Below are 23,002 nucleotides of genomic sequence, written 5' to 3' on the forward strand. Positions count from 1 at the left end.
ATCAGCCGTGATCTTATTGAATGGTGGAGCAGGTTCGAAGGGCCATTTGGCCTACACCTGCTCCCAATTCTTCTCTCCTTATGTAGCCATTTACGGGAGTGACTCATACGATAAACTCAATAAATACTCTACAGCAAACCTCCCAAGTCACTTTGTCATGGTATTGAAGTACTGTATCACCTCTTACATAAAGCTCAACAGGACCTAGCTATTGACCAGCACTACAGATGAGCAGCAACATGGTTACATAAAGAGGTTAATGCCAGCTGTAGTATTAACTCTGTGATCAGGCCCTGTCATATTGTAATCTTTTTCCTTGCAAGCTTAACCTTTTTGACCAATGTATTGTCATACATCATCAGTAAACTGGTTAGAATTGATATAACTTTGCTTCATTTTCTGCAGAATGAAATGCCGCACCTATTGTACAAAAAACACATTCCGGCTCAGAATACCTTCAGCAAAAGTCGTTTTAAAATTTCAATAGCAAGTAATAGCCCTTATCCTTTATGTAGTGCTGCTTTATTCTGCATAATCGCAGCTTCAGAAATCTCAGCACAATGTATATAAAATACCTTGAATATAACAGTTGATGTGTGAATAATGGATGTGCATTTCCTCACAGTTCTCCTTCTTAGTATGGTTGTAAGTGACATAGGAACTGCAATATTGTAGTTTTTCTTTATTTTTGGAAAAAAATCACATTTTGTCAAAGCATTTCACTTTGTATTCATAGAACAATTCGTAAGAAACACAAAAGTTTAGAGAAAACAATTTGCATAGTGCATAAAAGGAGAGTGTTGATTGGTTGGCAGGTGAACTCAGGTTGGTAAAGACGTTGCCATGGAGAAAGCAACAGTTATCAATGAGTGGGATCTTGTGCCAGATATAAAAGGAAGTAAACCAAATCGCAGCTTTCTAGAACTCATCACTCACAGCCCTTAACCCCAACACAATTTCTATGTTCCATCCATGCTATACCATGCCACTTCATGGCTCAGTCCAATCTCCACGGCCATTATGTCCCACAATGAAAACCAAAGAGTCCTACCACCCCAGTTATAATCTCTTCCAACCTCTTCCATCCGGCAAAAGTTTAAACATACGTTCCAACAGATTCAAGGACAGTTTCTTCCCCGCTGTTATTAGACTTCTGAATGGACTTCTCAAATCTTAAATTTAATGTTAATTTCACTCCCTGTGCACCTTCTCTGCAGCTGTAACATTGTGTAATTTGCTCTGTTCTATTACCCTAATGCACTTTGTATGGTATGATCTGCAGGGTACTGCAGGCAAAACAAAACTTTTCACTGTACCTAGATACATGTGACAATAAAAATCAAATCAAATCAATGTTCTTTGCTCATCTCCATAGTCCCATGCATCCACATGTTAACTTATGTCTCTCAATCCGCCTTACCTCTTTAACTTACAGCAGTTGTGGAGTGACTACTATTGAAACAAGCTGTGCCCAAAACTCTCAGCTTCCCATATGCAGTGCAATGATGCGTGGATAACTGTTTCTAGATGTTTGGAAAAGACATTGATCCAAGGTCTATTGTTCTCTGCCAGCACTGAGCCATTTTCTATGGCTATTTTGAGCTGCACATATCAATTAGCATTACCTTTTGTATTTTCTCAACCAGTTAGCTGGCTCATTAACTGCTTTTGAAGTGTGAAGATTATTGTAGGTGCACTGCAATTCAACTGTTATTTCTCATTGCACCTTACACGTCCCTCTTTTCACAGTCACCACTTCGGAATATGAGGCTTTGGGGAATTTGTTGTCAATGTTAAAAAAATTGAAAACATTTTAATTTCATGCTGTATGTTATGAACATTATGTATGCTAATATATGAATTGAAACACTAATTGAAATTATAGCAGTGTTACAGTACAGGCCAGTTCCTTCATGAGAAAAAGAAAATCAGGCATCTTAATACACTTTCCAGCCAATGAATGACATCTGAAGTGTAGCCAGTGTTGTAATGTTGCAAACAAAGCAGCCAATTTGCACACACCAAACTCACACAATGCAAAAATGACTGCCTGTGTTATTTCTCACAGTCAGTATGTCAGTGTGTCTTTGAGAGACATGCTCATGATATCATCACTTCATCAGAGCTTATGACTTAGGTTTATAAAGATTTCAGATTCCATCTTGCCTCAGATTGCTTGAAGTATGACACTGCACTAGAAGCATACACCTCTGCATAATCTAAGGAGTTTAATCTTCTTCAAAAACTTACATGAAATTATGGATTTGTGCACAAAAGTTAGTTTAAATAAATGACCAGCAGGTAGACAAGCAGAAGGCTGGAAGAACACAGCAAGCCAGGCAGCATCAGGAGATGGAGAAGCTTCGGAGAAGCTGCAGGTGGATATCATGGTATTGAAAAAAACCACCCTTCTTTAGTGTCTGGTGTTTTTTTCAATAACGTGATATCCACCTGCAGCTTCTTATGTCAAGGGTGATAATAGAAGCATTGTTGCATCAGGTTTAAAAATCCTGCTGAAGACAAACCTTTTTAGTGAAATGGAATTAAGGATAAATATTGATCTGGGAGACTTAGGATAACTTTTTCCAAATAGTTCCCTGGGATGTGTCACATCTATTCAGATGGGACTACCACGTTCTCGGAAGTGAAAACATAGTCATACCTCAGAATTTGATCATCAACTTTGATGAACCTAGCTGAGCCACAGTTTTGTGTACAGGTACTTTGCTCAGTTCCACCAGAACTCACTTCCTATATGTTTAGCAGCAGCACTCAATGCAGTATCTGCTGTGGTTTTCATATTATTTAATGAGATATCAGCTCACTATCCCAGCAGACTTATTGTCCAGCCCTCACTGTCTTGGAGAAGGTACCAGTGAGCCACCTTCTTAAAGTGATGCAATTTATGTTGGGTACACCCACACGGCTGCTGGCAACGGAGTTCAAGGATTTTGACACACTGGCAATGAAGAAAGAGAGATATAAGTGTGAGGCAGGATGATGTACGGCTGGGAACAGAGCTTGCAGATGATAGTACGTCCATACAATTGCAGCCCTTGTCCTCCTAGGTGGTAACAGTCTGAGTTTGGAAGGTACGGTCAAAGGAGCCCGGATGAGATAGCACAGTGCATCTTACAACTGATACACATTGCTGCCACTGTGCATCATTGCTGCAGGGAGTGAGTGTTGAAGCTGCTGGACTGGTTGCTAATCAGGTAGGTTGCTTTGTAAAGATTCCTGTTCGAACTAAATTTGTCTTTGCATAAGAATAGATTCACTAATCTCACATCCACCCTTAAAGAACCACAGGGTGCAGTTCAAGGAATTTAATGTTTTCAGATGTGAGGACTCATCTGACACCAAACTCAATCCAGTCTTCCTGGTTTATTATTGACAAATTACTCTCACTAGGCAGATCAATCCCTGACTTCACTGACACGATGTGGCCCAAGTTACCCCTTCTAGATTGTGGCAGCAGATTTTGCTTACTGTATGAATGGACTGAAGAGAGAAGATATAACCTGGAGTTATCTGTTTTCAGACTCTCAGTGATCATTTTCTCATGATTGGTGGCAAAAGCAGAGTGGTCCAGGTTCAATCTTCACATAGACGTCAGGTGTTAACTCACGTTAGTAGCTCCAGAAGAATACAGGGTGTGCCAGTAGAAGAAGAACATGGTTTAGTTTATTGGTCATAATGGAAAATAGATTTAGTCCGGCATAAATCACAAAGATCACCCAGGGGATACACCTTGTGATGATCTATTATATCAGAATGTGCCAATTAAATACAAGTTGTTGTCATAAACAATGGTATTTCAAGCATTACCTTGTTCGCATCAGAACCCAAGTTAAAACAAATTAGAATTTTGCTGGGCTACTATAATTGATCAAATTAATATGATTTATTATCTTCTACAGATATAAATGACCAGGTGCATTATGAAGCATCTATTAGAATTTTTCTGTCAATGATAATAAGGGTTTTGACAGCATACATAATATTCAATACTCCAAGTACATTGTGAAGAGAAACAACATTTTAAAAGTTGGAACTGATATTTATGAGCATCTGTCTGTCTCATCTGCCTAAAACTTAATGTGCCACACTGATTTTGCTGTTACATTGTCTCCCTCAAGCTGCAATTAATGGGAAATGTCGGAATATCAAACAACAAGGTAGCTTAAATGTAGTTTAAATCACTGGTTTAAAAGTTTCTGTCAGCTTTCTAGCAGAAGACTAAATTCAGCTCAGATTGTTCTCCATTGCAGATCCCTATTGAAGGCAAACAGTATTTTCATAAATTTCATTTTGACAAGTTGCTGATTGACATGTACTATCACCATTACACATATTGTACGATGGTGGTATGTTAAAATTCACTCCTGGAATCTAGTTTGCTGTGACAACATGCAGTTTTCACATATTTTAGCCTGAAGCTATTGATGGTGATGGATGAGGCTGAAACACTTTCCTTTATACGTCTGAGCAGGAACCCCTCAGACTCTTAAGGCCTGCCATTGACATGTGCTAGAAGGATTTGAGGGTTGATAATAAATGTTTTTAGCCAATTCATGAACATCCCTTCCTTGACCATCAAGCTCTGGAGTGGTACTCGATCCCAAAGCTTCTAGCTTGGGGGCAGGGCTGCTACCCACTGAAACGCAGGTCCCCTGAGTGTATAAACTGCAATATAATGCTGCTTCAATGTAGGCAATTGTAAAATGATACATTTCCACAATATTCCTGCTTTCAAGGATTGTGGGTGTCATCACCTAACTTTTACAAAATCATAACAATTTTGACACAAAAGAGGATTATTTGTTCTGGGACTGATACAGAGTTGCCCCACCAGCTTTGCCCACGCTAATCTATTTCCCTATTTGTTTCCTTTTGCTTTAAATGCTTTTCCCGTGTTTACTTAATTCTGTCTCTAAATTGAACTGGCTTCAACAGCCATTTGTAGAAATCTACTCCAGGAATACTGCATTCAATTCTGATCTCCCTGCTCTAGGAAAGAAGCTGTTGAAAGGGTTCGGAAAAGGTTTACAAGGGTGTTGCCAGGATTGGAGGTTTTGAGCTATAGGGTGAGGCTGAATAGGCTGGGGCATTTTTCCCTGGAGCATCGGAGGCTGAGCGGTGACCTTATAGAGGTATGTAAAATCATGAGGAACATGGATAGGGTGAATAGCCAAGGTCTTTTTCCCAGGGTAAGGAAGTCCAAAACTCAAGGGCATAGATTTAAAGTGAGCGAAGAAAGACTTAAAATGGTCGCTAAGGGGCAACTTTTTCATGCAGAGGGTGATGCATGTATGGAATGAGCTATCAGAGGAAGTGGTGGATGCTGGTACAATTACAACATTTAAAAGACATCTGAATGTATATGAATAGGAAGGGTTTAGAGGGATATGGACCAAATGCTGGCAAATGGGACTAGATTAATTTAGGATATCTGGTTGGTATGGGCGAGTTGGACCGAAGGGTCTGTTTCTGTGTTGTACAACTCTATGACTCTAATTCTTTGTGTGAGAAGATTTCTTCCAATTGTCCCATTTGCATCTCTTTTACTGTTATTTCCATCACTTTGGATATCCTGAGGTTATAAAAACAGGTTATTTCATTCATTAATTCACTATTTATTCTTTTGAAATGATACACAGCTCTTCTGCACTGATTAGTAAAGCCATTTCCAAAACAAAATATCTTCTCTATGCTAGGACACTAGGACAATTTTTAATAAATACTTTGTTGCATTTGTGTTTACAAAAAAAAAGGTAAGTTAGGATATAGTGCAGGCAGGCAAAACAGAAATTGTTGTTGTCAAGGAAGGAATGTGATATACTGGTTGGGATAGACATAGTGATGGAGGAAATCTGAAGGTGTTTAGCATCTTGGAAAGTGAATGAATCACCAGGTCCTGATGAAACATATCCCACGCAGCAAACAGAAGCAAACAAGGCAATACTGGAGGCTCTGATCACCATTTCCCAATTCTCTCTGGCTACCAGGTATGATGACAGGCAACTGGAGAACTGCTAATGTTTCAAAAGGGAGGCAAAACGAGCAACTACAGGCCATTCAGCCTAATCTCAGTGGTGACAAATTCAAGAGTTCTGAGAGATGATATAAACCATCACTTACAAAGCACAGTTTAACCAGCATGAAATTGGGAAGTGACATTCATGTCTGACTGACTTTATTTAATGTTTTTGAGGAGGTAACAAGAAGGGCTTTCACAAGGTGAGTTTCCAACTGTATGTTTCAGGTGTCCATTTGTGACCAGACCAGTACCTTGCACAGACTAACCTTCTCTTTTGCCCCAGACTGTAGCTGCATGTCCATCTGTATCTGAAACCTTTCCAGTGAGAGGCAGAACTCCAGAAAATGATGGCTACACCATTGAGTTCAAACATTTTGCCAAGTAGCTTCACACAGCTGAATTTTGATTGGCAACACGCACACCTGGTACCTTTACCAGATGCTTCCTAATACATAAACTCGATGAAAATGAATTGCAGCCATTAGTATTCAATCTTTGTGTCTTGAGTTCTTTGCAGCCTGTGTCTTCACTTGGCAGATAACAGGGCTCACTGAAATGGTCATTGGTTTGAGCCTCACGCTGCAAGATTGAACTTTATTTTCTTAAGTATTTTTGAAATACTATTTTAAATTGACTTTTATCAAAAAGCAATCTTAAATAAAATATTACAATCAATTTTTTTCAGAGTTTATTGGTAGTTGGTAACCTTATTTATTGGAATAAGGATTTGCATTCTGCACTAAAGCTCAGACTAGAAATTTTATTGTTTATGAATAACCATATTAGAAAATTTATAATGCAAACCAACCAGGTTTATTGTCCAAAACTTAACATTTCATTAGTCGAGGCATGGCACTTAAGTTCAACTCGTGTCCATCCGTCTTTCCCCTATACCCTGGGACTACTTGTGACCTACTCTTTATGGCTCCTTGAACTTATTCTCTTAGCAACACAGCACTAATATGCAATCAAACACTTTGCAACTTTAAGACTTCACCTCAAGTAGATCTTTTTCCAACCCACAGCCTGACAAACTACCTCAACTTCTGCAGCCACACATTTCACAACAGCTTGCTGAATATTTTCTCTCTCTATCCATCTTTCTCTTTCTGTCATGGAAACACCTTTGTAATGCAGACTACGGTTTCGCCAAAGTGACTCAGAGGCTACCTTAAGACTCATTTTCATAAACTAGTATTTAACTGATTCCTCAGCAGCTCAGTGAATACGTGATTTTCTGTTCAGTTTCTCTTAAGAAAATTACTTTTAGCTGTAACTCTCTTGTTTATATTGGGTCCATTGCTCTCTAATATTGGATTCTTATGGCAATATTCTGAGAAATTGCTATTCCTCCTACTTTTGTCTCCCATTGTTGATACAGCCACTTTACCAAGGAACACTATGGATGTTAATTTTTACACTTGTTTCTCAGAAGTCTAATATTTCTATATCTACTAACCTTACACATATTTGCCTAATCTCCTTGAATTCTCATTTACTCTTGCCCTACCATTAGTGGTGCTGCCTTCAGCCTCTTAGAACACGTTCTGGAACTTATTTCCTCAATGTTTCTAATTCACTTCCTTAAATACTCTCCTGAAAAAAACATTAAGCTTTTTTTGTTACTTCTCCTCTGGTTTAGAGTCTTTTTTCAATTTAGTTTAACGTTTTTTAACATCAAAAGCTCTGGTGAAATTCAAGTTGGTAACTTTGTCTATGTCTGAGCAGTTAATCCTCCATTAGTACAGCTTCATTGCTCCTGCATAGCACTCCCAATTGCTTAATAACCTCCTTTATTTCTTTGTCACCAGTTAGCCGTACATAAAGGATATCCAACAGCATTGTTGCACTGCCGCTAATTCTCCATTCAATACAAAGAAATTTAGCCTCAATGCTGCTTTGATAATATCCCTTCTTCCTAACATTTCAATCACCTTTTAAATTAGTCATGCATTTCCTCCCTTCTCCACTTTGTGTATTGCACCTGAAATGTTTAGCCAAGAGCATTTAGTTGCCATTCATGATCCATTTGAGTTCAAGTATTTGTCACGTGATTGTGTAATATCTCCCTGTAGAAATTAATATTTCTTGTTCCTCAGTTTTATTACTAATGATTCATGAATTCAAATAAGTCACTTCAAGCATGTCCTTTTGCACTTCTTATTTTTTCCTTTTATTTTTTTTTCTTTCTCTCCCGTTACTCTTTTGCAGACATTTGGGATTCTCTTAATTATGTGGTTTTATTGGTTTGGATTTTAATGTCTCTTCAATTCCGTAGATGCAACCATTAAGCTAAATACCACAAGCTCCAGTGATCTGTACATAATTTGCTAATAATTTTACTAAAGACTTGAATGTTAAAGTTTATGTTGCATAGTCGCAGCAAAAATTAATCTTCTTCAGTCTATTCTTTGAGTTCTCTTTGATTCTTTTAAATTAATCTTCTGAATTTTTCCCAAGTCCAATTTTGTCTGCTGCTGTGCTAAATCAGAAAACAAAATTGAAAATTATGTTGAGTTGAAAAAAATGACAATGATGATATTACAACCAGTATTAAAACAAAACAGAAATTAATAATACTCTTATGAGACCACTGTATATATTATACATAAAAAGTAGCATGGTGGCTCAGTGGTTAGCACTGCTGCCTTACAGTGCCAGGGACCCGGATTCAATTCCCACCTTGTGTCACTCTCTGTGTGGAGTTTGCGCATTCTCCCTATGTCTGCATGGGTTTCCTCCCACAATCCGAAGATATGAAGGTTAGGTGAATTGGCCATGCTAAATTGCTCATAGTGTTAGGTGGATTAGTCAGGGAGATGGGTCTGGGTGGGTTGCTCTTTGGAGGGTCGGTGTGGACTTGTTGGGCTGAAGGGCCTGTTTCCACACTGTAGGACATCTAATCAAGAGACTAAGAACTTTCACATCCCAGGACATCACAAAGACTTTACAACCAATGAAATGCTTTTTTCAGGAATGTACTCACTCGTGTAATGTCGGAAAAGTAGCAAACAATTTGCTCATGCAAGCTCCCAGAATAAACAATGCGACGCAACTATCCGATAGCTTTTTTTAAATGAGATGGGAGGTGGGATAAAGATAAGGACAACAGGATGGATAAACCAGCTCTTTAAATAGTGTCAAATAGAGAAAGTTTCTGTATTCTATATGACTTTCAACAAAGCATAAGGAAAGTTTAAAAAATGGCTTCAGATACCTGGAACTGAGATAGCCATAGTTTCAATGAGGTGCCAGCTGACATAAGGCCACAAGCGATAGTGACAGGAGTATACTGTTTTGCCCCTCAAGCCTGTTCCGCCACTTATAAAATTGTGCCTGATCTGACCTTCCTTATAGTCACTTCCTGCCCTTTCCCCATAACCCTCGATTCCCCTACTGATCAAGAATCTATGTTAAATATACACAAGAACTCTGCCCTCACAGCTCTCTGTGACAAGGAGTTGCAAAGACACTTAACCCTCTGAAAGAAGAAATTCCTTCTCATCTCAATCTTAAATTGTTGCCCCTTTATTCGCAGACTATGCCCTCTGATCCATGAGGGGCAACATGCTGTTGGCACTTACCCTGTCAAACCATTAAAAATCCTACCTGCTTCAATGAGATCACCTCATTCTTCTAAACTCCAGTGAGTAGAGTCCCAGCCTGCTTAGCCTTTGCTCATCAGCCAATCCCTCCATACCAGGGATCATCCTCATGAACTTCTCTGAACTGCCTCCAATGAAACTATTTATTAATTTAAACAAGGAGACCAAAACTGCTCAAAACTACTCCAGACGTGGTCTCACCAGCACCTTGTATAGTTGCCGTAAGACTTCCCTTCAAATTAGCCCACACAACATGGCTTATGCCCAAAATGTCAACTCTCCTGCTCCTCGGATGCTGCCTGACCTGCTGTGCTTTTCCAGCACCACATGTTTTGACTCTGATCTCCAGCATCTGCATCCTCACTTTCTCCAACATTCAAGGGAAGATGCACTGATTGCAAGGACTGACCTTCTCTGCAACAATTGTCTGTAAAGTGAAGACACCCCTTGGCCTCGAACAGAACAACTGGTAAGAGAATGGAATAAGGTCGTGGATCAATATAAGAGGCCATTGCTCAAGCAGGTCGACAGTGGGAGAGAGAGAACAAGCTTCTGTGAGAGACGTCAGGAACCATCACTGGAAGAAAACAGAGGAGGTGGCCAAGGAGGTCAATTCTCAGAGTCTGACCCTGAGCACTTGGTGGAAGTTGCTGCAGGATATTCAATAACCTCAAGCAGGTAGTCAAGGTGAGTGAAGGTATCTTCAGAGACTTTCTTATAGCAGTGCGATTTTTAACTTTGTACTGCCCAGTCCAACACTGGCATCTCCAAATCATCTTATAGCAACCGCGCACCAACCTCATCCATTGCTCAATATACCACACCCTTATTGACTACTCCATTATCAGTCTTTAGCTATCATGACTGAGATCTGATATGAACTTCATCTAATTGTCACATACCTTCGAATTCCATCAGCCTCCTGCAGTTTCCACTTACCTCTAGCTGCATCCAATAAAATAAGATCTTTTCTTTAAGTAAGAGAACCAAAACTGCTCACAATACTCCAGATATGGTCTCACCAACACCTTGTACAATTGCAGTAAGACTTGCTTGCTCTTAAACTCCAAGCCTCTTGAAATAAGGGCCAATATTCCATTAGCCTTCCTGATTACCTGCTGGCCCCTGTGTGCGGGCTTTCTGTGTTTTGTGCACAAGTCCACCCAAGTTCCTTTCTTTTGTAGCTTTCTACAGATTTTCTCCATCTCCACCATGATCACTCCCTCCTTTCCAATGCTCCTTACCAATCATAAATTTAATCCAACCTTGAATAAATTCAATGATCCAGCCTCCACTGGGGAAGAGAGTTTTGCAGACTCTAACGTCTCTCTGAGAGAAAAAATAAATCATCTACATTCTCTGTCTGAGAAGGAAGGCATCTTGCTCTTTAGCTGTGGTCTCCAAAGTTTGAATCATCCCAAAAGAGTAAACATCCTGCTAAGACAACTCTTGATCATATATCAATAAAATATCTATACCTCTAAATTCCAACTGACCCAAATGCACAACTTTTCTTCCAATGATAAATCCTCTATTCCAGGAAGGAGTCAAGTGAACCTTTTCTGATTTTATTCTGTTTTGTTTGCTTCTGGTTAAAGTTTAGATTAGAATTAAAAACAAGTCGCACAAGAAGAGAGGTAATGAAATAATAAAGTCAAAAAAGCAGCTGCTAATAACATGGATCAAAGAGACAATGTGGGCTCTAATCTGCATACATTCACATTAAACCAGTTAACATCCCATGAGGAGGAAATGAGGACTGCAGATGCTGGAGATCAGAATCGAGAGTGTGGTGCTGGAAAAGCAAAGCAGGTCAGGCAGCATCTGAGGAGCAGGAGAGTCAATGTTTCGGGCATAAGCTTTTTATCAGGAATCCTGATGAAGGGCTTATGCCTGAAAGATCGATTCTCCTGCTCCTTGGATGCTGCCTGACCTGCTGTGCTTTTCCAGCACTACACTCTCGAACCCCAACATCTCATGAGGTGCCCTTCAAGCATTTCCCCGGGTAACAATGCTACACATGTTGTTCTGCTTAACTATTCAAGGTGGAGCCTCCACTACAATTGCAGCTTGTTTATTTAAAATGGACTTAATAAGGTTTAACTTAAGAAATCAAGTTGGCTGGATGTCTTGTGGTACAGTGGGTATCTACCAGCCAGAAGCCCCAGGTTCAAGTCCCACTTCAGGAACTGACGCCAAGGGAAGTTATGTTTAGAATGTAGCCAAGGGTTGAGTATCAACTTGTACGTTTTTTTCAACATGCGGCAAGAATTGGTGCCTATGCCGTTATTAGAGATAGTTCCAGATTTCAACACGCAATATCTTTGGGGGCTGATTGACTGGCCAGCCACACTATGCTCATAGTTCACTAGCACTATGAATCAAACAGGACACAGACATTGGGTAAACCTGAACAGGTAATACTTTATTATGAGTCCTCTCAGCTCCTCAGTAAGTTTTAGATTGCCCTCCAGAGTCACCTGACCCACTTTCTTAAAGTTGCAACACACTCCCAACAACATATATAACACTCCTTCCCCTTTATTTCTGTACTCCCCTTAACAATATGTACACATCCAACAATGATAACTATTATGCAGGTTGATATGTATATCATCAGGAATATTTACAAAACAATCATGAAAGAAGAAAATGACCCTTCCTGAGGCTACATTAACCTGATCAATTTCTCAGGGGGATGGTGATTCCTTGAAGATCATCTCCTCGCCTCAGGAGCCTTTTCTAGTGCCATCTCCAGGATTCTGGCAGCTCCAATTGTTCTGCAGATACATCTCTTCCTGATTGACTATTGCTGCTGTGTGATGCTGCTATTGTCTCCTCATTGGGTGTGGCTGACCCTGACTTGGAGACACATGAAAGAAATAGCCAGAAGCTGGACTGAGGAGAAAACGAGAGTATGCAAATCCTGCACATTAGTAAGGAAGGTGCCACCCTTGTTGCCCTCTTCACCCCTGGGTCCTATCTGGAACTGCTCAGTATTCTGAGGGACATTCTCCCTGTCGGTGAGGTGTGTCAACCCGCTGGTCTGTGAGTCTCCTCCACACCACTTCATCCCAGGTTGGCATGGTATATGACAACAGTCCTGTTTGTGCCACCATCACCACCCGCTGGGATTCATTTTACCCGATGTATAATTCTGGGCCAACAGGGTCTCTCCTCTTTGGAATACCCTCCACCATAAGGTTCCTGCCTCTTGACTATCTGTCCTTCCCGATCTTGCCATTTTACCTCTCCAGTCTCTTCCAGCTGCAGTAAGTTAAACATGATTCTCAGCTGGCAGTTGAACATTAAGAACACTGGCGCATAGTCGGTTATCACGTGTGGCGTGTTCCTGTAAATGCTGAGGAATTTGTTGATTTACTGTCCTATCAAGCCCTCCTCTTGTGAGGCCTTCAAGACCAGCTTCAAGGTGTGTACAAATCTCCACGCCGAGATATGGAGCCGATCTCTCATAGGTCAGACTCCGTGAATTTCCTGGTACTCCTCAAACTCTTACATCACAAACTGTGGGCATTGTCACTCACAACTTCCAGTTGCATGTGCCCACACCGACTTCATGACCACCACCTCGGGTTACTTGGAATGTGCATCCACAACCTCTAGTAACATCTGCCCCTCTCCTGGTCCTGCAAAATTGACATGAATCTGAGGCCATTCCCAGGGGTGAAGAGGGCAACAAGGGTGGCACCTTCCTTACTAATGTGCAGGATTTGCATACTCTCGTTTTCTCCTCAGTCCAGCTTCTGGCTATTTCTTTCATTCGCATCACACTGGGGTGCCCTTGGTGTACTTGTTCCAGAACTTTCCCTCTTAACAGGGAGGAACAGCAGCTCTCATTCCCCACATTAAACATCCATCCAATATGCCCACCTTCCACCTCCTGGACAAGTAGATGAGTAATTCTGGGTTGTTTCAATGACAAGCCCTTCCCCTCAGGAGGAAGTCCACCACTCGGCTCAAAACCAGGTCATTCCAGGCAGCAATCTGTACCTGACTCGCTGACTCGGTACCTGACTCGGTACCTTGTCGTCATTTTCAGGTTCCAGTCAGGAACGTCCTTATTCCCCGGTAGTGATAACCTTTACAAAGCATCTACATTGCCATGGTTTTCCAGCTGTCGGTATCTGATTTCATATGGATAGACTACTGAACCAATGTCCATCTCTGCAGGCGTATAATCATCATTGAGTGCATAGTTTACATAGCTCCCCACTCCTCCCCGACCCCCACCCCAGTATGTGGGCCAAAAATGGAGGCTAGCAGCCAGGGGTCTGTCAGCAACATGGAGTGCTTGCCCCAAAGGAAATGGATGAACTTCTTAAAACTGAATACAATGCTCAATATTTCCTTTAACACTTTGAGAATACTTCTCCTCTGCCATCGTTAGTGACCTTGATGCAAATGCAATGGGCTTTTCCTCTCCATTCAGCAAGATGTCTGACAGTGCAGTGCCAACCCCATAAGATGAGGTGTCACACACCAACTGCAGCGAAGACTTTAGGTCAAAATGTATTAACACCTCTGACCTTTATGGGGCTTGCTTCACCTCCTGGTAAGCCTCCTCACAGTCCTGGGGTCTATTTCCATGGCCACCCTTTTCCCAGCAACCTAGATAAGGGTTTTAGTATGGTTGCCAGATCAGACACAAACTTGCCATAGTAACTGCCAAGTCCCAAGAACAATGTCAGTGGGGACACATTCTCTGGTCTAAGGGTTTTCATGGAGGCCTCCATCTTCTTGGGTGCCTTGTGCAGCCCCTGACTATTGAGTTAGTAGTCCAGGTTCTCTCTCGAATCTTAAAAAAAATCTCATTTCTCCCTTTTTACTTGTAGGCTATACTCCTGCGACTTTCTTAGGGATTCTTCCAGGTTTTTCAAATGCTCCTCTTTGGAGGATCCAGCAACCAAATTATCGTACACTGGGCACCACTCAAAATTGGATCCATTTCCCTCTGGAAAGGATCCAGTACTAGCATGATGCCTAAAGGCAGTCACATGTAGCGGAACAGTCCGAATGTCACTACTGGCAGTGGCATCTGAGACTCCTTTGTGACCCTCAGTGTAAGGAGGCCTGCGACAGATCTGTCTTTGTGAATTTATTTCTCCCAGCCAGATCCTCAGTAAGTGCAAGGAGGTATTGATCTCCACTCACGGCTGGATTGACTGTGACCTTCCAGTCACCACAAATCCACACCATCTGTTTTAAGACAGGAATATTGGGAGCAGCCCATACACTGGTTGTTATTGATTCCAACACTCCCAGATTCACCAGCCATTCCGGTTTCGCCCCTGCATTAGGCCGGATGGTGTATAGTACTGGACATATTTTCAGACTCCTTTGACAAAGCAAAATTTAATTTCTACTCCTTTTCTGTCCCCCAGGGTTCCCTTGAAGACATCTTTAAACCTGTTCAAATTCTCTTGTAAACCCACCAGTCTATTAATTTAAATTTAATTTCTGTAACCAGGAGCATCCGAATGTTCTGATGAAGGGTCACTGGACCCAAAATGTTAATTCTGATTTCTCTCCACAGACACTGTCAGACCTGCTGAACTTTTCCATCCAGTTCTGTTTTCATTTCTGATTTGCAGCATCCATAGTTTTTTTGTGTTTTATTTAGCATCTAAATAATGCAGACTTTCACAGAGGCAGTTCGGCGCACTGGTCCCTTAGTTGTACTTTAACCCATTTAGTGGCACCACTTGTTCTGTACAAGTCCATTCCTGAAGAAGGGCTTGTGCCCGAAGCGTCGATTCTCCTGCTCCTTGGATGCTGCCTGACCTGCTGCGCTTTTCCAGCAACACATTTTTCAGCTCTGATCTCCAGCATCTGCAGTCCTCACTTTCTCCATACTGTAATTTCGACAGGCTTCAATGGCAGTGCCTTTTTCCCTACATATTGATTCGGGAATCAGAGACAAAGTTGCACCCATATCCACTTCCATCTTTACTGTCTTCCCCTCTAATTTGGGAAGAACCCAGAAACGATCATCTTCACTCCATGCCAACAGGATGTTTAACCGAGAATCTACTGAGCCTAAGCCTTCTGGTTCTCCTGCAGACCGAATTGACTCCACGTCTACTCCCTGACACACGCCATGAATCTTATACCATGTCCTCTAAATTGTTTGTTTTAGATACCCCTTCTCTTATTTGGGTTGTACTTCTGGCAATATGACCCACTCGCTTACACCTGTGGCACTGGGCTTCTGCAGTCCAACACATTGACTCCTTGTGCCTGCTCTAGCCACACTGCAGCATGGTACCGTACTGTGCTGAGTATCCGCAACTTTATGAACCAGGGTGTAATCGCCCAGCTGGTTGCTTCGCTGGCGGCCAGCTCCGTCAATGTAGTAATTTCAAAAGCTGTCTTGAAATCCAGGTCTCTCCTTGTTAGTAGCTTCCGTTGGTTGGCTTTGGGTTGGAGGCCACAAACCAAGTGGTTCCGCAAGGCATCTTGGAGGAACCTCAACCCAGGGGAATACCAGAGAATTGGCAATGATCCATTTGCCTCTTTAAGGCACCCACTAATTGGGCAATGGACTCTCCTTCATGCTGTACCTAGTTATTAAAACGGAAATGTTCCACAATCATCAGCGGCTTTGGCACAAAATTAATTCGCATAGATCTTGGTATGTCTTCTCAGCAGATTCTCCATTTGTACCAGACTCCTTAGAATTACAAAGGTCTTACTCTCAACGATCCTCAAGAAAACCAGTACCATTATGTCTTCGGCCACTTGGTTCACCTTTAAATACACATTGGCATGTTCAGTGTACAGAATCCAAATTTCTGATCAAACTGACCCATTGCTCCAAATTGGCCTGCCATTTTGTTTTCCTATCAGCAGAAACCTTTCCTCCCACTTGAGTTTAGTAGCTGTTCACAGACCAAGTCCCTTCAGTGAATGTTCTCTGCACTGGCCGATTGTGGAGGGAGCTATGATTTGGACTTGCCTTCAGGCTGAGAATTTAAGGGCAGCACAGTGACTCTATAGTTAGCATTGCTGCCTTACAGAGCCAGGGACCCGGGATTGATTCCAGCCTCGGGTGACTGTCTGTGTGGAGTTTGCACGTTCTCCCTGTGTCTGCATGGGTTTCCTCTGGGTGCTCCAGTTTCCTCCCACAGTCCAAAGATCTGTAGGTTAAGTGAGTTGGCCAAGCTAAATTGTCCATCGTGTTCAGAAATGTGTAGATTAGGTGCATCAGTCTGGGGTAAATGTAGAGTAATTGTGTAGGGGAATGGGCCTGGGTGGGTCACTCTTCAGAGGGTCGCTGTGGGTGTATTAGGCCAAAATAGTTTGTTTCCACACTGTATAGATTCTAAGATGAATAAGGTAGCTATCAGTTGGAATTGTTCTTCAGTAACTTAACCGTCTCTCAAGCACAAAAAGCTGGATAAATTCTCAATAACCAGAATAAGCCAACCAGTTTTGAATACTATCTGTGTTATTTATTGATCCTGAAGACAAATTAAGCATGTGACATTTCAGTTTGTTAACCATTCTATTTCATTTTGTGCATACCCTCATATGCCAATAACATTTAAATTACTAATTGCATCATGTTTAATAATTAAAAATGCACTTCCTGGCACCTATAATGACTTTGTCCTGAAGGTCAGAGTGCTCTTTTAGCTAGAAAGGAACTCAGTCTCATTACTTTTAAAGGCCCACTTGTAATTAGACAGATTTGTAACTTGGCGATTTCTGAATAATTTTGGAGTAATGTGGGATGTCTAAAAAAAACGCTTCCTTTAAAACCTGATGTTGGTAAAAAAAAGAAATGCGTAATTAGAATAAAATGACATGCTGCACATAAATGTAGGTACAGCTCAATGTTAATGATTCAGACTTCAATCCACCTTAAAATGCCATTAATCATTTTATAAGTTCCAGAGGTAATCATACGAACAAAGTATAGATTGAAAAAGGCTATTTATTCTGTAAAGCCATTTACTTTAATGGGCTATGCACAATCTCCATTTGACTCAACCCATTTATTCTGCTCAGGGTGTGCTCTACAAAATTATACCTTTCTCTAGTGGGCAAAAAAATACAACAGAGGATCTAGCCCAACATGTCAGATGATTAATCCTCAACTAGTTAGTCTTTTTTGATCATACCACTCTCAAAATTCAAAAACTTCAATAATCTCTCTCCATGTACTTGGTTTTATAGCACACATTTCCACTTACAGCCAATTAGTCCTTTCCCCTCCTCCAAAAACAAAGGCAAGCTAACATACTTTTAGCTGGGAATTTACTTCATATAGTTTGTCCCCAAAAGTCGGAATTAATTCAACATGCCAGGCTGTAGGAAAACAATGGACATCTATGTCCAAGATAGTTTGGGAATTAAAAATAGGGCACTGGCACTCCATGATTATATCAGACAGCATGTCTGGTGAATACTGGCAATTCTGTCCACTGACAGTCCACTAGAAGTTAACCTTGACCATGTCAATTGCTTGTTCAATGATACATCGCATTGTGAGGCAACATTCATTGCACTGCTGTTGTGTTTCATTGCTGGGTTTTCTAATGGTTATCATCAGCCTAGTTTGAAGCAAATATCTCTTGTCTCCTAGTAGCCACCCCCTTACACCTGCCTGCAGACACAAAGAGGTCAAGTTGTTTTACTGCCTGAAGAATGAAGGCATATTCCCAGGAATCCCTGCATAAGCCCTTCCTTGAGACTTCATACCAGTTGAACACTGATGGAATGAAATTTTTTGCAGTTTGATAATAATGCCTGGTTGATCAAGGAGTTAGATACACGTAGTCAAGGCTGCCTGAGTAAAATCCAGAAGTTAGCACATTGATGTTCTATGTTTTAATTTAACTCCTTAACAGCATCAAGATCCACCTGCTCTTCAATTTCCCCAACGCATCTATAAACAAATGACAGTAGTTGTAATTAACCATTTGCTAATACACTTAGCATCACACAAATCTATTGAAATGTACGAAACAAGCTAATGATGAGACAAACGCTTTGTTCTTTGTTCTAAGTTTACAATATTTAAAGCGAACACATTTTTAAAGTCAGGATCTATCCTCCAAAAACATTTACTTCTGCAGTAAGTCCCAGCTGGAAAATGCCAGTTAACATTTATACATGCTTTATGCCATGTCTGCTCTTTTGCAATTAACATTAAACTGTTGGTATCAAGAAGCTAGCTTCTTGAGAGTAGTTAATTATCTTCTATTCTGCACAGGATTTCAATGTTTGCAATTGAAATTACAGTCAGCTTTTGATACTGTGGCAGTCACTGTGAAATAATATTTCCTTCCAAGCAGCTCAGGTTTCAAATGTTTCTTTCAAGTGCAATAGGCACAGAATTCAATTTTAATAAGAGATGCTTTGAGCATTGTAATGACTGTCAATCATGTGCACTGCATATTTCAGCTCAACAGTGGGAAAACTGAAGATATGCTAAATAGCTCTATGATTTAATGACTATTCCTGCTCTTCAAAAAGAGTTAGGACCTTTAAAGATGGTGGCTCAGTAGTTAGTACTGCTGCCTCACAGAGCCTCATGCTCCCTCATGGAATCCGGGCTGAATCCCAGTCTCAGCTAAGTTTTTCTGTAATCTTTTCTGCATGGGTTTTAATTTCTTGTCTGTGTGGGTTTCCTCCAAGTGCCATGGTTTCCTCCCACAATCCAAAGATGGGCAGATTTGTTGGATCAGCCATAGTACATTGACGATAGTGTCTAGGACAATAGTGCAGGCTAGATGGATTAGCCATGGGAAATGCAGGGTTATAGGAGAGGGGGGGATGGGTCTGTGTGCATTGCTATTCAAATGGTTGATGCAGAGTCGATGGGCCGAATGGTCCCCTTTTACACTTTACGGGTTCTATAGCATTGTGCCATTTTAACCTCATTTATCAGTGCAAATGTGAAGAATTTGTCTGATCCCACAATATCCAGGAGAGGGAGCACCTGTCTTATATAGTAACCAAGCATGCTTGTGAATAAATGCCTGATCCTCCAATTGAATCAGACTACCAAATATTCATAATCATAAGTGGGCAATATTTGAGTGATGCTATCCTTACACCTTTTATAAATTATTTTCAGATTTATTTTGTGTCTGTGGTCAAGATTCAATAGCATGTTACATTTCCTGTTTTATAATGAGGGATTTTGCTGATCAAAGTTAGGTTTTCGAAAAACAAATGCTGTTATGTTAGAATGTGGGGTCGTGTTTCACTGAAAATCCTGTCTCCTATGATTGAGTTAAGAAAAAGTTCAAGGCAAATTAAAATCTGTTCTGAGTTGTGGAACACAGTTGACATAATTGTGGCCAGCATCAGATTTTCATGTTATTACCTTCACCAGCTTACATGTGGACACTTGGTTAATGTTAAATAACATAATTACTGCTATTGCTCCCAATAATATAACACCATTAACACAGTAAAACTTTAGGGAAGGATAATCAGACAAAAATCACTCTGAGCTGAAGAAGGAGATATTACAACAAAAGCTTTGCTGAAGAGGTCGGGTTGAAGGAACATTATGAAGCAGGAGAGAGAGAGGTAGAGAAGTTTAGAGAGACACTTCTAGTGTCAAACATTAATTTTTACAATCAATTGTGTGCATATGATGCCATTCTCCAGTAATATTAAATCGCCCATTCTCCCTGATCAAACTAATTTCTCTTATCGTCCATTCTACAATCATTGCTGCCTTAGAAGCTGAGTAGATCAGGATCCGTGAGTAAGGATGCCATGACATCAGATGACCAAGTTTCAGCAATCATGACTAGGCATGTCATCTCATTAGATGGAACAGAGTTGAGAGCATTCCCACGCCACCCCGACGTGAGAGACTGCATCAGATCCTGCCACTGACAGCACGCACTTCAAAGGTCAGTGCTCCGCAAGTTCTGAACATTGACTTAGATTATCCATCTGATTATTTCGCCTGTTTTTCCCAACCGAGCTCCCATTTCATCACTGTCCAAGTTGCAGGCTCTGTGCCATTTAAATTTCTTTTTACTGTCTTACTCAGTTGTTCTCATGTCTGTTTGTTCATGTGCAACCTTTGAATTAATTTTGCACATTCCCGTTTTCTATTCATGATCATGTCCATTAACTAAACTATCTGGGAGCTTTTGATTTGGAGGAGCCAGTGTTGGACTGGGGCGGATAAAATTAAAAATCACACCACACCAGGTTAAAATCCAACAGGTTTATTTGGAAGCACTAGCTTTCGAAGCGCTGCTTCTTCATTTGATGGTTGACCACTTGATGAAGCAGCGCTTTGAAAGCTAGTACTTCCAAAGTAACCCTGTTGGACAATAACGTGGTGTTGTGTGATTTTTTTTAACTTTATCTGGGAACTGTGTTCTATCATGCTAATGATGCTCATCGAGTCCCGACAGTCTGGAAGCAAGCCATTCAGCCCATCGCATCCATACCAACCCACTGAAGAGAATCCAATCCAGACCCACACCTCCTACCCTATGCCTGTAACGCTGCATTACCCATGGCTAACCCACCTACCCTGCATATCCCTGGACACAATGGGAAATTTATCACGGCCAATCCACCGAACCCAAACATTTTTGTGGGTGTAAACCTGAGCAACCCTAAATTCAGAATAATTCCACATAGACCATTGCCTAAAGCTGGAACCCAGATCCCTGGCACTGTGAGGCAGCAATGCTAACCACTGAGCTATCACCTGTTCATTCTTTTAAAATTAGCCGGAATTATATGCTGGGTCTGAATAACAAAACATATCGGATTTCTTACCTTCACTATGCTTAGTCTTATAGACAATTTTCAGTTTCATAAACTTGCTAATTCGGGCAAAATGAGCCTGCACTTTTCAAATCAGCTTCCAGTCTATTTCTTCCATTTCTTCTTCAAATGTATGCTTAGTCATTTTTGCATTAAGGAAGACAACTGAGTATTTTCAGGACTAAACTACACAGCAATGCACCCATCTCAACACCCTTGCTCTAAACACATGCATAAAGAAAGGCCTGTGCTATTAAGTAACAGAAAACTGTTGCCTACAACAATGCTGAAACACTCCATAAGTTGGCATTTCCCAGCTAACTGGAACAGAGAGAAAAATAAAACTGAAATGAAGGTTAACTTCCTCCGATAGATGTGGGAAATTTGTCCCAAGTCTAGTAAAGTTCTTTCACATTGTATAACATGGGCAATGCCCCTTTGGACCGTGAGATTGAATGACACATTAAATACTGGATCAGTGGTGCTGGAAGAGCACAGCAATTCAGGCAGCATCCGACGAGCAGCAAAATCGACGTTTCGGGCAAAAGCCCTTCATCAGGAATAAAGGCAGAGAGCCTGAAGCGTGGAGAGATAAGCTAGAGGAGGGTGGGGATGGGGAGAAAGTAGCATAGAGTACAATAGGTGAGTGGGGTAGGAGATGAAGGTGATAGGTCAGGGAGGAGAGGGTGGAGTGGATAGGTGGAAAAGGAGCTAGGCAGGTGGGACAAGTCCGGACAGGTCAAGGGGACAGTGCGGGCTGGAAGTTTGAAACTAGGATGAGGTGGGGGAAGGGGAAATGAGGAAGCTGTTGAAGTCCACATTGATACCCTGGGGTTGAAGTGTTCTGAGGCGGAAGATGAGGTGTTCTTCCTCCAGGCGTCTGGTGGTGAGGGAGCGGCGGTGAAGGAGGCCCAGGACCTCCATGTCCTCGGCAGAGTGGGAGGGGGAGTAGAAATGTTGGGCCACGGGACGGTTTGGTTGATTGGTGCGGGTGCCTCGGAGATGTTCCCTAAAGCGCTCTGCTAGGAGGCGCACAGTCTCCCCAATGTAGAGGAGACCGCATCGGGAGCAATGGATACAATAAATGATATTAGTGGATGTGCAGGTAAAACTTTGATGGATGTGGAAGGCAGCTTTAGGGCCTTGGATAGAGGTGAGGGAGGAGGTGTGGGCACAGGTTTTACAGTTCCTGCGGTGGCAGGGGAAAGTGCCAGGATGGGAGGGTGGGTCGCAGGGGGGCGTGGACCTGACCAGGTAGTCACGGAGGGAACGGTCTTTGCGGAAGGCGGAAAGGGGTGGGAGGGAAATATATCCCTGGTGGTGGGGTCTTTTTGGAGGTGGCGGAAATGTCGGCGGATGATTTGGTTTATGCGAAGGTTGGTAGGGTGGAAGGTGAGCACCAGGGGCGTTCTGTCCTTGTTACGGTTGGAGGGGTGGGGTCTGAGGGCGGAGGTGCGGGATGTGGACTAGATGCGTTGGAGGGCATCTTTAACCACGTGGGAAGGGAAATTGCGGTCTCTAAAGAAGGAGGCCATCTGGTGTGTTCTATTGTGGAACTGGTCCTCCTGGGAGCAGATACGGC

At 41.7% G+C, this 23,002-nt stretch overlaps 1 long non-coding RNA gene across 1 annotated transcript in view; it reads right to left on the reverse strand.

Annotated features, from left to right (window-relative positions):
- Window positions 1-8,208: 8,208 nt before the first annotated feature.
- Window positions 8,209-23,002, reverse strand: part of LOC148145894 (uncharacterized) — a 119,813-nt gene continuing 105,019 nt past the window's right edge. The window contains exon 3 of the long non-coding RNA XR_015761177.1: window positions 8,209-8,517. This is a non-coding gene — a long non-coding RNA (uncharacterized LOC148145894). The remainder of the gene's footprint in view (window positions 8,518-23,002) is intronic.

Source organism: Chiloscyllium plagiosum, unplaced genomic scaffold, assembly GCF_037043375.1.
Source record: "Chiloscyllium plagiosum isolate Xiang-an unplaced genomic scaffold, Cpla_swu_hap1 HiC_scaffold_23, whole genome shotgun sequence".
Classification (NCBI taxonomy): Eukaryota; Metazoa; Chordata; class Chondrichthyes; order Orectolobiformes; family Hemiscylliidae; genus Chiloscyllium; species Chiloscyllium plagiosum.